Here is a 17,292-nt window from a genome sequence, read left to right on the forward strand (position 1 = left end):
GGATTTGAGCAGCCACGGAATGACCAAAGATGGAACAACAATCAAGGTTGGGGAGGAAATCAACAGGGAAGTTATCAACCAAGTCAACCAAATCAATACCAACAGAGACCACCTTTTCCACCACAGAACTTTCAGCCAAGGCAGCCACAACACCCTCCTCAACAAGCGGGTTCATCAAGCATGTTCTTAGAGGACATAGTGAAGAGTTTGGCCACTAGCACCCAAACTTTCCAACAAGAGACAAAAGCAAGCATAAAGAACTTAGAGCAACAAGTTTCATAGCTTGCTACTTCCGTAAGCAAACTAGAATCTCAAGGAAAGTTGCCCGCCCAAACTGAAAAGAATCCAAGGCACAATGTGTGTGCCATCACTTTGAGATGTGGAAAGAGCTATGATGATCCAAAAGTGTCGGTTGATCAAAAGGAAGAAGAAATAGTGGTCGAAGAGGCAACCAAAGAAATGAAGGAAGAAGAGAAAACAATCGAAAAGAAGCCCTTCATCACTGAGTCTAAAGCCACACCTGCTCCATTTCCCGAAAGATTAAAGAGCACGAAGAAAGAACGGGAGGAGAGTGAGATCATGCAAATGTTCAAGAGAGTTCAAATCAACATTCCACTCCTCGAGGCCATCAAGCAGGTGCCTAGATATGCAAGGTTCCTTAAGGATCTTTGTGTATCTAAAAAGAAATTAAAAGGAAATCAAGTCGTAACAGTTGGGGAGCATGTATCCGCGGTTTTGAAAAAGAGGATGCCCCGGAAGTGCAAGGATCCCGGTGTTTTTACCGTGCCTTGCAAGTTGGGTAATCTTTATGTACCCCGAGCTATGCTTGATCTAGGTGCATCCGTAAATGTCCTACCATATTCTCTTTTCAAATCAATTGGTGTAGGAACATTAAGCAAAACCGGTGTGATCATCCAACTTGCCGACCGGTCTTTGGTACATCCAAAAGGTGTATTGGAGGACGTGTTAGTGCAAGTTGATGAATTTGTTTTCCCGGCTGATTTTTATGTCTTAGATATGGGAGATGATGACTCTCCAAGTTCAAGTTCCATACTTTTGAGTAGACCTTTCCTTAAAACTTCTAAAACAAAAATTGATGTCTACAATGGAACTTTAAGTATGGAATTTGATGGTGAAGTTATCAACTTTAATGTTCATGAAGCAAAAAAGGTCCCTTCCGATGTTCAGTCTGTCAATCTCGTGAATTTGATCCAGCCCTCAACTAAAAAGGGTTTAAATTTGTCTAACAATGAATTTCTAGAGTTAGTTTTGTCACAAAAACTAGACAGGGACAAAGCCAAGGAGATTGCAAAGGAGTTTGATATGAATAATGAGGTGCTGGAGATTTTGGAGTTTGTTGATGACAAGAAGCATATGAGGACTGATGATATGAAACCCAAGCCACCTACCACCAAAGCCAAATTCCTTCCACCGGTGGAACAAGCACTAGATCCGGGAGCAAAAACTCCACCGGACCCTTTAAAGCTAATACATGTCGAGAAGGAGAGCACTCAACCGGTCATCAAATCAAATAAACTATCGAAGAAGGAAGAGAGTGAGTTGATAACCATGCTGAACAAATACCAAAAAAGGATTGAGTGGACAATCTCTGATATTAAAGGGTTAAGTCCTTTTTGGTTTATGCGCAAAAAGAAAGCCAAAGGAAGGTTGAAGGTTCCGTTGAAGGAGGTGACAAGAAGATTGATGTGTTGGAGAGGCCCACATACTTAGAACGAAGCATATTCGGGGGCAACGTCGAGCCAACGACTTAAAACAAGGGCGGCTAACCGGGAGGCAACCCGGGGGTATTTTTGTCTTTTTCTTTAAAAACATTTCCGTTTCTTTGAGTTTTTGGTTTTTAATGTTCCAAATGCATTTAAGCATGTTTTTAAATCACCAAACGGACCTCGGGATGCAAAACTATTTCATTTGAATGAGAGGGGATTTTTTGGGTTCAAAAGTGGGAAGTGGCAAACAGAGCCGTACACGGCCCGTGTTCATATTTGCCTTATATTGAACACGAGTCGTGTTCAAGCGAGGCAAACATTTTCACAGTCAGAGGGGTACACGGCCCGTGTCTTTTTTACCTTATGCCCAACACGGGCCGTGTTCAGCCATTTGCAGAATTTTAATCCCCCAACACGGGCCGTGTGATTTTACACTAAAAGAACACGGGCCGTGTTGGCTGCTGAACAAATGTGTTTTAAGTCTAAACGTCGGTTTTTATCACCCCCATTCACCCATAACTCACCCCCAAAACAATTTCTCTCTTCCAAGAACCCCTAGGTCCGAAACTTTCACAATCTGTTTTGTGCTTTTGGGCTTGATACTTTATGTAGGCAAGCTTGGGGGGGGGGGGGTTGAAGAGGAGGTTCTCACCACCAACTGCAAGACTCCAAGAACGATTCGGTAAATTCTTTCCATATCTTTAATCATTCATATTTTGCTTTAAAATTCAATATGTATGCACTTGTGACTGTTTTAGACTCTTACCCAACCCGACTACCATCCCCCACCACCTTCCGGTGATTAGATAGGTTGTTCCGCCCTCTCCGAGCATCGGGGACGATGCTTATCTTTAAGCTTGGGGAGGGGTAGAGTTGTACACTAGGTTCATTCATGAATTTTCAAAAAAAAAAAGAGTTTTTATTTCAAGTTTTTGCATTTTACCATTTTTTGCATTTCATATTCATGCATGCATTTTCAAAAAAAAAAACAAAAAAAAAATGTACGAGATGATGACACTCTTTACATACAATAGCTTCATGAAGTGGGAAAACGAGAAATCAAATGAAAAAAACAAAATACCCGAGGCGACCGGATAGTTACCGGAAGTGTAGAATCAGCTGTCATAACTAGGGGACCCAAACACCGTAATTCGAGACCCTAGCCTTAGATAATAAAAAGAAATTATATTGAAACGTTTTTTGGGCGGTAATAACAGCTTTAGGATGATTTGCTTCTGAATGTTTAAAAAGAATCCTTATCGACAACTCTGGACCCACAGAACACGGACCTATTTGTTGACACGCGTTACCCTCGCGGTGACAGAGAGCTTAAGTATCAGATCCACACAGTCAGGAAAGAAGGAAGGGTACAACTGTCATATCTAGTACCCAAATCAGAATTTCAAGTGCCAAAACGAAGAAATCTCAAGAAATTCCAAAAATGAAGATTGAAGAATGCAAATTCAAAACGAAGTACAAATCAAAGTTCAATCAAATCAAAAGCCAATTCAAAGTCAAATCTGGCGAATGAAGAACTGTGTGATATGATACTTGTGGCTCTCGAAAAAGTGAAAGCATAGGAGTTGGGCCCCTTCGGGTGGGCTCACTGTTTCAGCGAAAGCTGATTCGCCGTGACGGGTTCTTAAGGATGCGTCGATTCTGATTCTTGGCCATCTAGTCTTAAGGACATGAGATCCGGACTATGTTATTTTCGCCCATAAAGCTTAGTAAGGTATAAAGTTTTAATAAAACTAGGGTTGGATTATTGGATTACACCGTTTCGGGTCTTCCTCACCTTGGGAGTCTGTGATATGTGGAAGGAAGCAGGATGATCGCCTAGGTATTAATGATTGGAGCCCCATTGATGTAAGGTTTGATCGTATATGTCCATATTTATAAAAATAAATAAAAAGATTACTTGTGTTCTTAAATCTTTCGTTGGTTTAATTTTTGTTCCTTAAGTATCTTTTGTACATATGTTTCATTTTCATGGTTTTCATCGCATGCATTCATTCTTAGCTTTTAGGATCTTTCTATCCACATTTTTTTCTATGTTTCTTTTTGCCATCTAGAAATCGTCCTGTTTGTCCGGTTCTTGTTCTTTCTTGAGGACAAGAAAGGTCTAAGCTTGGGGAGATTTGTTAGGTGCTATTTGTGCACCTTTTTGCACACCTTTTAGTCCCATTCCATGCATCTATTTAGCACAATTGTTCTTCCTTTTTCTTTCATTTCATCATATTCATGTTAGTCTCTAGAACAACCTTATTTGCACACTTTTATGTCTTTTTCAGGTAAACCGGAGGTTGGAACGCGCTTTGGGAAGTGCCGGGAAGCATTGGTGAAGATTTCGGGATGATCGGGCGAAGAACGAAAAAGTTGGAAAAATCAAGTTTGGAATTGGAGTCAGAGAGGTACACGGGGCGTGTTGAATTTACACTGAAAAGTGGGCACGGGGCGTGTTTGACCAAAATGGGAGCTGTTGACCATGCTGAACACGGGGCGTGTCAGTTTAGTGCAAATCAACACGGGGCGTGTTGGCTGCTGAACACGACCCGTGTCAGTTTAGCCTATTTTAACACGGGCCGTGTTCGACCCAAAAACCAACTTTTTGCAGTTTTTCCTATCTTTCATATTACAGGTTGAGGGCCATTTTTACACGGACACAACATATCAGAGCATATTTTTAGAGGGGATTTCGAAGGTTTTTACAAGGGTTTGTCCATTAATCATTTGGAAACATTAATTCTCGTTTTTGTAAGTTGTAATTACACTTAATTTCATCTTTTAGACTTGTGATCTTGTTCTAGCCATGTGTGGCTAGAACCCTAGTTTCTCCAATTTCATGTTTTGACTTTTTGGTTGTGAATCAAATCATATGACCTGATGTTTGTGTTTAATTTCTATCTAGTGAAACTGATTTTACTTCAATCGAATGTTTGATTCTAATAATGATTCTTATTGGCCATTTGAATTAGGGTTAGGTCATTCAAGTTATTCATTTTGCAAAATCCGTAATTGTTTTGTGAATTGAACTAAGTAACAAGCATTAAATTGATTTCTTATGAATGAATTTAGTGTAAATCTTTTCACACATTCTTACGCTCCCGAGCTTGTGAGGAGTATTGGGTGTTGTTGGAAACATTCACAATAAGCTTAATGCAATCTTTTAATCTACTTCTAAGAGCTTGTTTAGATTAGGTTAGTAAGGTTAGGATTAATCAAAGAGCTTGTTTTGATTGATTAATGTGGTGAATGGAAAGTTTTAGAGCTTGTTAACACTTTCAAGTACCAACTTAGATAGAATGAAACAAATGTCTTGTCATCTTTGATTCACATTGCTAGATTGTCATACATGGAGTTGGAGTCCTTACAAAATCTGAACTTAATTCATTGGTTTAGTTGTTTACTCGTGTTTTAAATTGATTTGCTACATCATTACACTCAAACCCCCCCCCCCCCTCTTTACTGTTGGTGACCATAGTACCTTGCACAAAGAGGTATAGACTAATTATCCTGTGTCTCTGTGGATCGACCCTGCTTGCCTTGTACTACCTTTTAGTGCAATATAGTGGGATTCTTTTGGAGTATATCGTACCCCTATTATTTGTTGGGTCTGACATGCCCTAACATGTTCCTTCCGCGTTCCAACAACACGCTCATGCCATCTACCAACCTGGTGAATGTTACGGCTACACTCGCAGTCTCACGACATTCTATCACTATCTGATCGCTAGTGAATGCTACGGCTACCCCCGCAGTCTTACAACACTTCCCATGCTAACTGGCCACTAGTGAATGCTACGGCTACCCCCGCAGTCTTACAACACTTCCCATGCTAACTGTCCACTAGTGAATGCTACGGCTACCCTCGTAGTTTTACAACACTTTCCATACTAACTGACCACCTCTCATGCTAGCAGCTAGAGATCTTAATCTTTACTCTGGCTGACGAGTCCTCGTTCCCACTCCTAATCTCGCAGCACCACTGAACTCTAACCGTACACAGTCCATGCAGAAATACAATTCTCTTGAACATCCGATGACCAACCACTTATGCATCCAACACTCGCAACTGACTCCACTATCTTCATGCTACCAATCCTTCCCTAGCAACGGTTGTGACTTGAACTCCAAAGTTCTTCCATAGGCAATTGTCGACCATACCTGAGCTATGATAGAACCACTGAACGCTGACTTGAATGAAGAACTATCGCTCTAACCCTGACCGAGTATCCTCTAAATAATACTCCTGCACAGATCCCGAAAAAGTTCCGGAATGATAACGGTCCATGCGGAACAACTCCGCAAGATGCGTCCTTCTGTGGGTTCATCAAGAACCTTTCGGCATGCAGGATGGAATATATGATACTTGATAACCCATACACTAACAGAAAACCGACCCGAGATCTGACTTATCCAAACTCACTCATAATTCCAAAGCGATACGTATTCCCAACATCCATCTAGCAGCAGTAGAAGATGACATACCCGCACATCTGGAGGAACACTGATCACCTTCAGCTGACATGATCAACCCCGCTACTCTTGTAGCAGCCTAAACCCTTGGAATGTCAACTCCCTTGCGCACTTTCCCGTGTACGCTGCACTAACTCCGGCCCTCCTGGCCTTTCACCCACTGATTAAAAGTCATGGGTCTCTTCCCAAGACCCTTTACCATACGCACCTGGCACGACCCTCTCTTCCCAGGGTGCTCCAAATCGATCTCGCATCTGCAGCTCTTGGAAACCATATCCTTCAGGGTCTGACACCCTGTCACACTCACTAGCTCATTTGCCAATGGCTAAGCTGCAACAACTGGAACATCCTCTGTCCCCAAACCGGGTCACAAACTCCTCCCAGAAGCTTCTCAGATTCTCCAAGACTCTCACCGATTCAAGTATGGATCCTGTGCTTTCAGTAGTACGGGCCCAATACTACCTTCCACACATATCCATACTTTCCTCAGCAATCCTCTCGAATCCTCCACGTCACTTCCTCAAACTGGTACACCCAGTCTCACTAAACCTCACTACTAACCCACTGAAACATATCCTATGCTTTCCTAGATTCCTGTACTCAACCAGTCCTCGGCTGCTGAAAAATTCACAGTAATGTCAACTAGCTACCTCATGAATATAGCTAGCTCACATTACTAAGAGTCCCACAAAGCACAAAGCAAGCAGCATTAAGACAACGGAAAATCTAACCATCATATTCCAATCAAACCATTCTATCCTCTACTCAGGGATCTGTACATGCAATTCAAAGGCTCATACAATCAGGCATAACCTAAACATGCTATATTATCACTGACTGATCACTACTATCGTGCAACTAATTAAGCACATACAACAGGCATATAAGGCATCTTCCTAGATCCTTAGCCATAATATAGCATGTAGTTCTCATAATCATATCATATCATAACATAACATGTATGGGTATCTTGGGGAAGACTTACCTGAGCTCGGATGAGTGCACACATCACACACCTTGTTCTTTTCAAAGTTTGTTTCTCTTTCAAATTCTTTTCAAACTTATTTTTATAAAAGATTTTACTTTTGAAAATTTTCATACCAAGTCCTTAGTTGGAGTTCAGACACACCCGGGAGTGTGCCTGAAACCCTCAAACCAAGGCTCTGATACCAACTTGTAACATCCCAAAATTCAAGACCAAAAATTCAATTTTAATTAAGTTATTATAAAATCATTTAGTATAATATCATCCATAATATCATCCCATATCAAAACCAAAGTGTAAATAGTCAAAACATGTCAATATAAAACAATATCAGAGTGTAATCCTAAAGATCTCATGTGCGGAAAACATAGTGTGATGCGCTGCGATCGAGCCGACTCCTTTCCTTGAAAACAAAGTACCTGAAACCAAAACTGAAAACCGTAAGCATGAAGCTTAGTGAGTTCCACCATCATACCACATACCACATAATGCCTATCCCTCAGTATCTTTCAATCGGTATCTATCTGGCATAACTGCGAGTTGGGCTCCCCTTCGGTATCTTTCAACCGTTACTCGAGAACTAACCTCCCCTTCAGTATCTTTCAACCGGTAACCAGGAGCTAACCTCCCCTTCGGTATCTTTCAACCGGTATCCGGGGACTATTTCACCCCCTATCACTATCACATAATAACATTTCATAAACATATTGGTTCCATGATAACATAACATAAACATACTGAATCATATAATGGCATATCATAGCCATACTGGTCACATAATAACATATCATAAACATACTGCTCACATAATGGCATATCATAACCATACTGGTCATATAATAACATATCATAAACATACTGCTAGGCATGCATGGGTTCTGTCCACCCCCCTTCGGTATCTTTCAACCGGTAACCGTCTTCGGTATCTTTCAACCGGTAACTGGGGACTATTGCACCCCTACTACTACTAACACATATCTCCTAGCATCCAAACACAATAAGCATATCAAATAGTGGCAACCAGATAATTATCACAAAGATAATCATCTCAAACATAATCACCTACTGGTGGGCCGACATTGGTGCCTTAGACCCACCCCTATTGGAAGGTAACTCACCTCACACTGCTGAAGTCCCGTAGAAATAACCCCCAGCTGCTGGATGACAGATTCCCGAACTGTCAATATCAAAACATCACCAAATTAATAATCGGGTTCCAACACATAACCATAAATACATACTTTGGGGTAAATACTACTTTACCCCTAACTTAGCTTTATTCAAGCCCAAGGCCCAATCCATAGGGCCAACAGTCAACTATGAGTCAAAGCCCAACATATGGCCCAAATTTTCAAATTGGGCCCAACCCTTTACAAGGTCTTACCATAAGGCCCAACCATTTAGTCCAGTCCAACATTCAACATTCTAATGGCCCAATATCACATAATCATAAAGGCCCAAACTATGGCCCATCTATGGCCCAATTTTCCAAATTGGGCCCAACTCCTCATATGGTCCTTACCTCAAAGCCCATTAATTATTCTAGTCCATTTGCTTGATTTTGGATGGCCCATTAATAATCCAATCATCAAGGCCCAATAAAAAGGCCCAACAAAAAACCCAAGTGAAATTAGGGTTTCTCATAAAATGACGATTAGGGTTAAGTGTTTCTCACTTAACCCATTAAGGACTTAATCCATTAAGTCCATCACTCTTCTAAATAACTCATGGTGTGATTTGGCTTAATACACAATTCCATTCTAATGGCCCAAATGTGGGTCCCGATAAGTCCAAGCCCATAAATCCAATATTAGGGTTTTCTAAACCCTAATTAGGGTTCCCAATCCCATCTTAGCCCAATAGGCCCAAAACCAAGTCCTTAATCCTATTAGGGTTTTCCTTAGGTCAATTAGGGTTTATTACACCCATTAGTCACATGTTTAGGCTTTTGGGTCCATTAGGGCTTCACTGGGCCCGTTAGGGTTTCATAGGCCCATTAGGGTTTTAGTCCATTGTCCAAACATCCAACAAGCAATCCCAACACAACTAAGCACACCGCCACCCGACACGGCGGCCGGTGGTGGCAGGAGGCGGCAGCCACCACCCTACGGTGGTGGTTTGAGTTTTCATTTCATTATTCTAGCCACTAATACAATTTTACAATGCTTAGCTCCAAATAACATAAAAAGAAAATAAAATGCATGAACAGCCACCTCGTGGTGGCCGGCGATGGTGAATGGCGGCATCCACCACCTCATGGTGGTGGCAGTGGTGGTTCTCGGTCTTCCAGCTACACCAAACACACATTCACACACTTCATGTTGCACTAAACACTTCAACCACCCACATGGCGGCTCATGGCGGCGACAGCAGCACCAAAACGACAGTAGCAACAGCGGTTGCAACGATAGCCACCACCTCACGGTGGTGGCGGTGGTTTTTCTTTGTCCCCAACCGAGCAAACATATACACACACACTCGTAAACAAGAGCTGGACACCGAATTACTCCCAACCCAGCCACTACGGTGGCAGGTGCCGATCAGAAACACAAAAACGGTGATCCAAAGCCACCGTCAGCCCCTGTCGACGTAAACTACTCCAAATCATAGAAAGAACGAAGAGAAAGGAATAGATGGATGGTTGTGATCCTTACCGAGAGCTTCATGTTCACACATGACTTGCACAGTGGCAAACATAACTCGTATCACCGGAGGAGGGCAGCGACAGCCCGCTGCTGGCGTCTTTGTGCTGCTTTTCGTCGCTGGCAGCGGCTTCGCCGGCGATCTTTGGTGCGGTGGACTCCAGCTTCAACGGCAAGGAGGCGGCGGTCGGACTCGACACCGACGATGGCGGCTAGGGTAGTTTCTTGTGGTGGCGGCTGAGCATCCATTAGGGTTAGGGTTCCTGTTCCATTAAAATGAGAGGGAGGGAACATTCGTCGGGTATAAGTCCCGTGTTCTTGAAACTTTCACTCATTTATTCATTTTTAGTCCCTCCCCACAATATCTTCTTCACTTTAAATCTAATATTTACCCATTAGCCACTGAATTCATAAATTCCTTTCAAATTCGACCCATGAATTACCAAACAGCCCCTAATATCTTAATTATGACATATTCAGCCCCTCCACCTCTTTTCCTTTTTAAATTAAGTCCAAATAATTACCACGAAACCCTTGTTTTCATAAATATTTACAAACTAAGTCCGGAACTCACACTTTTAACTCGCAACTTCTAAAATTATGACAATTAGCCCTCCGAGACCATCCCTTGATATATAATTATTTATTTTAGGGCTACTATTCGTTCATTAATTTATTTATTTATCTAATAAATAAACGGGGTGTTACAAATTTTCCGGCCAAACAAACCATCTACAATTATACACATACGATTCCGATTTGCTCAAAAGGTCCAACCACTTACCTGGTGGCTCACGGTGGCGGCAGCGGCTGTTTCACGATGACAGCTACCACCTCACGTTGGTGTCGGTGGTTTCTTTTGGCTTCCAATCACACAACAACACAACACACGCGAGCATGCAACCCACGAACCGGTAACAATTCGTCTTCAACGGAAACAGCAGCAGCAACATCATCGGGCGGTGATGGCAGCGGCAGGTCGTGGCTGACGGCGGGACAGAAGAAAAGGAAAAGAGGGCGGTGATGGCGATAGCAAGCCACGACGACAGCAGCCGCGACAGGAGAAGGAGGCGCCTGCTCGCGTCCTCGTCGGCGACTAGAGTAGCAACGACGCCAGGGAGGCTGACGGCACCCTCCAGCAGCAACATCGTTGGCTGGGACGGCAGCAACACTTCCTCCCGACGTCGGTCTTCGGTTTTCTCAGCTCCTCTAGCGGCAATCTATGGCGGCATTGGACCAGAGATAGCGGCGACAACAGGTTCGTGGTGGTGGTTGGAGACCTCAACAGAGGTGTTGTGGCGTCGGAGGTTGGGAGGGTGAATGGTAGCGGCTGAATGCATCCCTAGGGTTAGGGTTTAGCGGAAGTTATTTACCCGACGCCCACTCAAACTTCATTTCATAATGTCACAAATGGTCCCTCCCCATAGGATTCTTTTCACAGAAAGTCCATAATTTACTCTTCCCACCCCTGCTCACATAATTCCTTTCATATTTGTCCCACAGTTACCATTCAGCCCCTCCTTTACAAATTATTCTCAAATAAAGTCCATATGTTACCCTTTTAACCCCAGCCTTCAAAACTCTTTACAAATTGAGTCCAAAATTTACCATTTAGCCCTTGCTTCCCATAATCTATCCATCTTAAGTCCCAATAATTTACCAAGTGGTCCCTACCTTCATAATTATTTACAAAACCAATCCGGAACTTACACTTTTAACCCCCAACTTCTAAATTATGCCAATTTACTCCTCGAAACCAACACCTTGCTATATAATTATTGATTTGGGGTTACTATTCATTCATTAATTTATTTTATTTATTTATTAAATAAACGAGGTGTTACAACAGTGAATATCAAGCCCCTATTAGCTCCATGTTAAAGAAGAGACTTGCAGATACTCTCGAGTCCTACACAATGGAGAAAGAAAATTAAAGAGGCCCTCATGATTGTTCAATAGATTGTGGTCGACATAAATATATATGTGGAGAAGGCTAGACAAATAGTCAATAAGAAAGTTGCATGTTGAGACAGTCATTCAAGAACAAAGATCCATTAAGTAGATATTGCTAAAGAAGTACAAAGGAGGGATCTACAAAAAATTAATAAAAGAGAAAACGTGTAGAAGTATGTTGACCTTGCCTCTAGGAGAATTATTTTTGCATAAACTGTGAAGGTCATATGCACAAAACCTAAAAGTTGCAAAATCATAATTGTGCATTTGACCAAGACAAGTGGAGCTGATACGTTCCCAAAAGAGTTTCTAATGATTGTGTGAGTGAAGTATGGATACAACGAATAATAGGAGATGCTAATGATTAATGAAGAATATAAGGGCATTCTATATCAGGATCTCATAATGGCTATATCTTCTATGGTAGAGAAATTACACAAAGTAAACCTGGTTCTAGCTGAAGCCAGGAATTTGCCCCCTAAGGAACCAAAGTGTGAAAAAAGAACAAGATGAATGCTTGATGGATGACTGAGTCAATAGTTGTCTTTTGGTGTTAAAGATATCAATAACAAACTTACAGTTGGTTTTGAGTTTGTTTGCTATAATCTAATGGACAATCCTATTCATGGAATGTTTTACATAGATAAAAACAAATATAGCAACAATGTAATGTGTTTTATGATGATTAGTGATATTCTTACGGCCGATACTGCTCATCTATACAAGCTAAGGGATGTATGCAAAGTTGAAAATATTGCTTGTGGATTTCATCTACTGCTTTCATTAGAGATAGATAAAAGAAGGGATAAGTTGAGGCAAAGTGAGGTCATAGTAGTGGCGTCAATAGCTTCTATAAGTCTTAACTTGGGACACGTCAATAAGTAGTGGTGCGACATCTAGATGTCATGACACGAAGTAGTTGGGGCCTAAAACCATGAATCTCGGGCCGTGAACCTTATATAATGATGTTAACATGTTAGGGTTTCTCCAACTCGGCCTCCTTGTTCCAGAATCGAAACTCTAGTACCCATGGTGTTTTTGTGAGAGTTTTGAGGTGTGTGTGGAGTTTTTGAAGAGAAAAGGAAGCATGTGAAGCTTGCAAATTTATTGTCCAGTGAAGAATCTACCTTCTACCCTTCTCTCAAGCATTGTAAGTGATAAAGTTTGCTACTTTACTCCAGAATATGCTTAAATCTAGGATGTCTTTTGGTTTTTGTCCACTTTTAATCATTTTGACCTTATGTTCCTGGAGTTTGAGAAACTACATAACTTTAGATTACAAACGGGCATGTTTCTAGACTTTAGGAATAAGAAATATGAATGTGCATGGGTTCTTTTGCATCCATGCACAAGATTATGAGATTTAATGGACTTAATCAAGTTAGGATTTTAGATCGATTTGACTCTAGCCATTAGAATTTAATAATTTGGAAACTTTATCCATTAAAACCCTAGATAGAATCATATATGAAAATCTAAGCCTTGATCTAAAGAGATTGAGTGCTTAATGAGTAAAGAGGTTTTTGCTAGGGGAATCGCGTCGCGACTAAGGTATGGGTCGTGGCGGTAGATTTGAATGTTATATGTGAATGTTTTGCTGTGGAATGACCGCGATGCTACCAATAGTTGGGTCACGGTGTGTGACATCCCCTATTTTCCAGAACCGAAAAAAAAAATTCTTTACGCTATTAAAATTCATAACATCTTTTATTTGCGGAAAATCCCAGTACATTAAAACATTTTAAGTACAAACAATTGTCTCAAATTTATAAAAAATTATAAGGATGTCATAACCGATACCCAACATATGGTACAACGTAAAGACCTAACGGTCCTGAACACTATTGCAAGTCTTCTCTTTAATCACTTTGCATCATATTCAAGTCGTTAGTAGTCTTAACACTGTTACTTGTGATGCACAAAAAGGGGTGGGTCGGGTTGGAAAACCTGGTGAGACACATAAGATTTTCAATTCCATAATATTATTATGATAATAATTTATAATTATCAAACTTACAAAACCAACGATTACCAAACAATATAGATATATCTCATAACTTAGATATCTATAAAACCTTACACCCGGCTAAAAACATGTGATGCACACTCCGTTTTTGTCGTTCTTTATATCCCAAGAAAGCTCTTGACGATATCTACAACTTTCATTTAGACTATGTCGGCTAATTTTGACTTTATTTTTTTCACACAAGCTTAGATTGTTAAAGCTCATAGAAAATGCATAACTTGTTATCGAAGTCCGTTTTCGTCTGTCCTTATATCATTGGGATCCTATTAACGAGATCTTCAATTCTCGTTTAGATTGCCTCGACTAAAGATCGACCGATCTCAAATTTGATTTTTGAGCTATACACTGTTATGTCGAATCTTAGAAAAAATCATAACTTCCTCTAATGAAGTTAGATTTAGACGTTCTCTATATGTGTGCTCTCGGTTTAACGACTACTACGAATTTCGTTTAGATCACTTAGGTTAAAAAGTAATTTATCAAAAATTCACTTTTTACAATATGCAAAGTCGTGTCGGTTTAACCACGATACTTCGAAGAAACATAACTTCTTCATACAAAGTCACATTTTAGCGTTATATATACAGAATCCTTGTCACATATACTATGACTTTGGTTAAGATTATTTATCCTAAATAATCTTCTATTAAAAGTCATTTTTAACGCTTATTATCTCTAAATTGACTAGCCTGAATCTGCGGGTATTACATTAATCAATGAACCACAAGCCCTAATCCACAACCACCCATACGCACCTACAAACCTACACGTATACACCACTCTATCCTGAATACCTATATTCACCCACCCTTACCTAAACCCATCTCTAAATACATGTAAACCTACACACACACACACCCATACCCGTCTACATACACTTACATACACCTAGACCCACACATCAACACACCCACCCCTAAATGATAAGTTCTACTCCTACCTCACACACCCCTACCACCACAAACAACCACCCCCACACATCACCCCACCTACAAACCCATACCTCACCCGTATTTACAAATCCACACCAGCACCCTACCTTACCACATCCTCAATCCCCATATCCACCTACCCACACCATACACTTTTACCCCCACCAACATCATATATACCTACTCCGACCCACCCCCACCAATACCTACAACAACCACCTCATACATCATTTATACATATCCATGATGGGTTTTGAGCATTCTAACACTCCTATGGTGTACATGCAACTCTAGATGCTTTGGATCTATGTTTTCTCTATTATACATGCAAACTTTCATTTTTCCAAAGCATCATCCTAACTAGCATATTATGGAGTATATACAATACAAAAATCTAGTTGAATGACATACCTTTTGTTGTAGCTTGAAACCTTATAGACCTTTAAGAGCCTAGCACCCGAAATGTGATGCCTCAAATGCTTCACACAACACCACCAACAATGGAGGACTTAAGAGAGGGTTACTTGCTTCACAAATTCGACTAGCACTCTTCTAAGCTTACTTAGGTGCCGATTTTGGTAGCCAAGGGATTTCTTATATAGTGTGGCAAAACTAAGGTTACACCATGCAAACCATAATGTGCATGACCTTCCATATTCCTCATGCTCCATGGGTTTAAACCTCCATGGACTATCCATGGGTTATGACATTGGTTTAGCCCAACATAAAGAACTATGGATCATTGGCCCACTTCATAAGAATCATTGATTTACACAATCAATCCCCATATATTTAATTAGTCTCTTTTGATCACAAAATTAATTACAAATTAATTCTTGATCAATACTAATTAAATAATATGATTGCATATTAATATATTAGAACTTATAATATATTAATAAACCATAAATACCCTCCTCTCAAAATTCCATCCTTCAGATTGTTCCAGTGCCATGCAACCCAAATGGACCATGCTACTCTCGGGTCAAGTACATACCAAATATAGTTATGGACTTAGACACCTTATCCAACAATCTCCCACTTGGATAAGTCTAATAACTATAGTTGTAAGTATAACTTCAAGATCCGACTAGAAATCGTGGCTCTTAAATGCCTTTGTCGAACTTAGAAGTACTGTAACATCCCAAATTTTCAAGCCAAAATTTTTTGTTTTAAAGTAAGTAACATATAAAATCATTTGTAAAAGCATTTCCAATATTATATTAATCCATAAAAACCATCATGATGTGTCTCAAAACATATCCTCGAATAATAATAAAACCAGAGTACAATCCCATAGATCTCAAAATGCGGAATCCTGTGTGAATGTGATGTGCAGCTACCGCGCCGGCTCCTTCCTCTTCGCTGAAGAGGTACCTGAAACAAAACTAAAAACTGTAAGCACGAAGCTTAGTGAGTTCCCCCATCATACCACATACCATACGTAACACATACTGTCAGGCATACCGGGGTGCCCGACCTACCCCATGCCAGGCATATCTGGGTGCCCGACCTACCCTGCTGAGCATACCGGGGTGCTCAACCTACCCCTGTTAGACATACCGGGGTGTCCGACCTACCCCTCGGTCCTAACAACCGAACTTGGGGACTATTCCCCTCTTACTACCACTACCACATAAAACGTATCATACTAGCACATAAGCATCTCAGGTAGTAGCACAGCTAGATGAATATCACAAAGACAATCATCTAACAAACAACTCCTACTGGTGGGCCGGCATTGTGGTCGTAGACCCACCGCTACTGGAAGGTAACTTACCTCGATGTCGTGTAGTGTCTGCACAGTCCTCGGTACGGAAATCCACTTGTCTCAACTCCTCAATCCCTACACAACAACCCTCCTTGATTACTAATTCGTACCCACAACCCTCCCTTACAAGGGTCAACTCAAGTCCAGGTCAAAGCCAAAGTCAATTTTGGTCAAAGTCCACATCCAGTTGACTTGACTCGCCGAGTTGGTCCATCAACTCATCGAGCCCCTATTCTTTCAAGATGCTACAACCTCCGGCTCTACTCTTCGAGTCTAGCAAGAACTCGACGAGTTCTCCTTCAACCATAACATCGGGACCATCTTCAACCGACTCGCCGAGTTTATCCTTGAACTCGTCGAGTTTATCTTCATCCGTATGAATGTCTCTAGTCTATGACTCGTCGATTTCTCCTTGAACTCGTCGAGTCTGTCTTCATGGGGTTGGGACATTGACTTGAACTTGCCGAGTTTGTTCATCCACTCGTCGATTTCCATGATTTCCAGGTCCCTAATGAGCCTAGACAACTAAGTGTTCTTCTATATTAGCATCTGGTCCATAAACAGAAGGGATTTGATGGGGAATACAACCCGACTCGCGAGTCCCATGAATGAATCGTCGATCCCTTTTTGTCCAAAACTTGACAGTCGATTTTAGTATGTCTCAAAGTATCCAGATCATAGATCTAGCCTCCTAGGGTCCCTTTTATACGTAAAGTTACGAACTTGCTGTCCATGCATGGGATTTTTGGCTCAAAAATCCATAAAAAGGAGTCTACAAGA

This window comes from Lactuca virosa, chromosome 2, assembly GCF_052849685.1.
Source record: "Lactuca virosa cultivar CGN04683 chromosome 2, Lactuca_virosa_CGN04683_v6, whole genome shotgun sequence".
NCBI classification, from domain to species: Eukaryota; Viridiplantae; Streptophyta; class Magnoliopsida; order Asterales; family Asteraceae; genus Lactuca; species Lactuca virosa.